At 40.1% G+C, this 4687-nt stretch overlaps 2 protein-coding genes and 1 long non-coding RNA gene across 5 annotated transcripts in view; 2 read left to right on the top strand and 1 right to left on the bottom strand.

Moving 5' to 3' along the window:
- The window catches only part of LOC104943801 (high affinity cationic amino acid transporter 1-like), a 228951-nt gene that overhangs the window by 74969 nt on the left and 149295 nt on the right, over window positions 1–4687 (bottom strand). The gene's annotated exons all lie outside the window — the stretch shown is intronic.
- Window positions 1–4687, top strand: part of cd2bp2 (CD2 (cytoplasmic tail) binding protein 2) — a 297553-nt gene that overhangs the window by 154172 nt on the left and 138694 nt on the right. The gene's annotated exons all lie outside the window — the stretch shown is intronic.
- On the top strand, window positions 3381–4287 carry LOC104943783 (uncharacterized). The gene is made up of 3 exons (XR_798155.1): window positions 3381–3570; window positions 3713–3979; window positions 4223–4287. It is a non-coding gene; the product is annotated as an uncharacterized lncRNA (long non-coding RNA).

Here is a 4687-nt window from a genome sequence, read left to right as displayed (position 1 = left end):
TATTGCACAACAAAATCATCTAAACATATTATGTAAATAACCCAATTTGTGCTCTGTGAAACTGAAAAGGATATAATATATTATTTTGAAGGCGAGTTGACAGGAAGTTGTTGTTGCTATGGAAACAACATTACGGAGAAAACTTAATATCTTCTACATATAAAAACGTATAAAGTAAAGAACAAAGTCTGAAAATATCAGTACAGTATCATAGTACTTTAACATAATTGTTTTTGTTACTTTCGTTGCAGTTGTGTGTCTTAAATGTAATGTAAATGATGCCTTTGTGTGTGGTTCGGGGCCATCTTCGTGCGAAATTCACAATTCCATATTCGTGTGTCCATCGGGTGTCAATTTCGGGACAGTGTGACGCAGGCTTTAAGGGCAGCCTCATTGGCCCCTCTTGAGGAGGCTCTCATCCACTCATTAAAAATGCACTCAAGAGTGTACTTAAGCTCATACAGCGCTTTGAAAAAACTGCTGGGTCTATAGTGGTTCGGTCGTACTGTCAGGATTGGGGAAAATAGGACCCAAATGCAGTAAAAAAAAGACAAAAGGTCTAGTAACAAAAAGTGAGCATTAAAGGTGGGGTAGGTAATTTTGGAAAACCAGCTCGAGTGCGTTAAAATTTGAAAATACACAGCCGGAAAAAATCTGCCACTTCCTTACAGAGCCCCTCCTCCAACACACACGAACGCGCACATGACCAATGAGGGCATGAGATAAGTTTGTGCACAGATGGAAAGCTGACAGGCAGGTAGGCCATCCAGTTATTTTAGCCGGGCCGGCTAAAATGATAGGTCGTGCTTTTTACAGTACTACGGCTTCCACAGATGACATTTTTGTATGGATTTTTTGTCAAAGCACTTCAGATATTCATTGCTATCGGGATGTTAAGAGCATTCCATGGAATATAAAAAAAAGTGTATCTCGAGCCGGTTTCTCAAACTTACCTACCCCACCTTTAATCAAAAAAAGCCGATGACAAAGAAAAACAAGAAACAACTTGAAATCAGCAAATCTGGGAGCACGAGAAACAGGAACAAACTTACAGACAGGAACAGGCAGGTAACATGGACGAGAAAGACGACGACCGAATATCAAGCAAAAGGGAAGATGAGATTAATCGCACAGATGGGTAATCACAAGACACAGCTGGGGAGGGGAGGCAGAAACACAGGGGTGGTGGGGCAACAGGTGAACACAATGAGACAATCAGACACAGGAGGGCAAACACAGGAAGGAAGACCAGACACAGGGAGAACAGAAATTTCAAAATAAAACCATGACTAAACACAAAAGGCCAAGGGGCCCAAAGTATCAGGGGCTCGAGAGACGCGAACTTAGTATGAAGACTAAAATGACAACAACAAAGATCTTTAAAATGACTTCAAAAAGGTGCATATCAACTACAAAGATACACGAAATAACTACAAATAGGGGGGAAATAACTACAAAGACACAAAAACCTGCTACATTGACACAACCAACACAAAGAGATAACACATTTATATAAAGAGAAACAAAAAGATCACAAAGAGTGACAAAGTGGAATATATAGAACACAAAGTGACACAAAACTACTACAATTATTTACATACTGACAAAATGTCCACACAAAACCTCAACAAAGGGACACCAAGCAAAAACATACAAATGAAGAACACAAAGAGACATTAAACAACTACAAAGAGGCACATGATGACAACAAAGAGACACAAATTGCCATAAAGATAAACAAAAAGACCACAAAAAGATACATACAGACCATAAAGAGACACCAAACAACTACAGAGTGACACATAACAACTACTAAATGACACAGAACAACCATAAAAACACATGTAAAGACCATAAAGAGAAAAAAAACGACGACAATGAAGCATTTATTGACCTCAAAAAGACACAAAAAGCCCACACAAAACCACCACAGAGTGACACATCACAACTACAAAAACACACAAAATGACCACAAAAATACACGTAGCCACTATAAAGAGACCCAAAACAACAACAACAAATGTAAAAGCACCTCTGTGTGTGTGTGTCTTGCCCCATGTGTTGAAGAGCTGGTTTTGCATGTCTGCCCAGAGGCTCTCTGACACTCAATCGCCCATGGCTTCGCTCTGCAGCACAATTTCTCCAAGAAAATCATAAACTTCCCACCCTTTAAGATATCTTGGACTTGTGGGGATTTTCTTTATTCTTTTAAGTTGTGCTAAAGCCTACCCGGGTCACTCTCTTTTTGTTCACTCTGCTATGAAGTATATTTTCACCTCTTTTGCGGCCTCTGTTCTTGTCGGTCTCTCTCACAAAACTGCCTTTCCTTCACGGATGGCAGAGCACCGTGTCAGCTGCTGTCACATGTCTCAACGTTCAGCCTTCAGTTATCTATTTACTGTATACTGATGGAAAAAATAAACTATTTTTGGAAGCAAGGAAACAATAGATGGGTACTTTCCACCAAGGTTGTCAGTTTTCAAAAACCTGACAGTGAATCCTGCAGCTTGCCATTCAAATTTGACATTTAAAGTCCTCAAGTACTTCAAAAAAAGCTACATTGAAATATGTGTATAATGTGGATACATACAAGGAAATGTGATTGGTATGGAAACAGGATTACCAGGAAATCTTCAAATCCTTAGGATTCATTCTCTGGGAACCATGCATGTCATGACACTTGCCATCTATACAGAGAGGTGAAGTCCCTGTGCTCTGGTGGAGGAACTTCATGGCGAAAGAGACAAATGGATATTGTTGGAATTTTGCAGTGTATTACTCATATTGTGCTTGTCAATTTTAAAGATTATCTTGCAAGTCAAGAAAGCTGCATATTGTCGCAAAAGTGTTGAAGTATAACCCTGTTGGTTCCCCGGCTGAATAAAAGACATGGTTCTATGGTGGCCGACAGGTGCAAACACATTACAACAGCTCAAAACACTCACATGAGGAGAAACACGCTGCGTTTTAAAAGATGATGCAATTATATAAACTAGTGCTGGGCAACAATTAAAATGTTGATTTAATTCAAAAGTACTGCATTGCGCACTTTTATTTTAAAAGTACTGCTACATGAACAAAAGTGCAATAACATTTGGTTGGCAAACACTTTAAAAAAATACGGTGCTTTTACCAGCAGTATTCCCTTAACACAGTAGCAGTTCAAATGTTTCTTGTAAATCTCAACTTAAACATTAATTAATGTAATCAAATCAAATATAAAACCAAAGCTACATGTATTTTCCACTGCCAGGGCATTAACGTTTATCTAGTTTGTCACAGAAGTTCCCTTCAGAGTCCAGAGATAAGAAAACTCAACTCTGCAGTGGTTACAAATAACTCTGATTATATAAACTGCCCCGTCTGAACGGATGTAAAATGTCCATGTAAGAGTTCGGTACCGTTCTCCATGTTTCTGTCCCCGCAACTTCTTTCTGTTTCAGTTCATGTGAGCGCTGCAGCAGTCTTAGGCCCGCCCAAAATGCTCTCATTGGTTGAGACCCGTGATGACGCCCATCCTAAGCCAATACTGATCAACACCCCACCCCTCCTGCGACCCAAGATTTGTCTGTATGTGTATTCAGAGCCTGTGAGCAACTTGGTTTTTGTGGCTTTGTTTATGTATTATTGGGTTGTTTGCTTATGTACTTAGTAATACTGATCATGTTTAAGTTACCTGTAGTCTAATATGGACTTTGTTGGGACTTTTTAGGGTGCCCTAGCGCTTTGGGTGACGTTGAGTCGGTAGACTGGGCTCCCACTGTTAGCCTCGGTTACCACACAACAAGTAAGCCCAGATCAGAGGCATCTCTTCGACGAGAGCAGAGGATGGAGCTCAAGGAAGACCAACAAAGACAATCAGAATGTGCAGAGGCTTTGTTGGATCTCCTGCAGACAACCGAGAGCCCAGAACCGACGCAACCCCCGTCTGACAGCCCACAACCAGAGGACACCAGTGGGATATTAAATGACCAACAAGGTAAATTAACCACCTGCATTATTATTAAATATTACAAATGTGATTGTCAGAAAATCAATGCAAACTTTGAATTAGGTTTAGGTTTAGAAAATAGAGTACTAACTTGAGAATCTGCAATAATTGGAACAGAGAACTTGCATGTCTGTAAAAAGGTTGTCAAAAAGATAACTTCACAACAATTCACATTCATATTTGACTATTTTAAATAACTAATTATGCTTGCTACTGCTATATTATGTGCAGATGCAGGATGCCTGACTGATTTAACGATGGAGGACATCGAGAGGATGGAGGATGTTCTGAGAGACAGACTTAGGGAAATCCGTAACGATCGGAACTTCATGTCACGAAGACCGTGAGTTAATATTTAAAATGAGAGTACTTCAAGTTACAGTTCTAATTGACATTACGGTTAAAGATCTTCGTCACCCTCCTCTCTCTACAACTTGGACTTTCGGGTTTAGAAAGTCTCCTCTAAATCGAGTTGAGTCGTTTTGATTTTACTTGACAAGTTTAAACTCTCGGTGTTCTCGTGTCTGTATCCCGGTGTCCACTACTGAATCCGAGTGTGTCGAACTTTTTGGACTTCGATTTGATTCTTTCAACCCTCGGGCCACATTTTGAAACAGATAGAGAAGCCAACAGGAGTTTCTGCGCGACCAACCTTGAAACACAGGTCACGGACAACAGCTTCTAGAGGGTCGAACA

Source organism: Notothenia coriiceps, unplaced genomic scaffold (genome assembly GCF_000735185.1).
Source record: "Notothenia coriiceps isolate Sejong01 unplaced genomic scaffold, NC01 NC01_scaffold00000339, whole genome shotgun sequence".
Taxonomy (NCBI): domain Eukaryota; kingdom Metazoa; phylum Chordata; class Actinopteri; order Perciformes; family Nototheniidae; genus Notothenia; species Notothenia coriiceps.
Note: the sequence above shows the minus strand (reverse complement) of the source record. Positions and strands in the feature narration are given on the sequence as shown.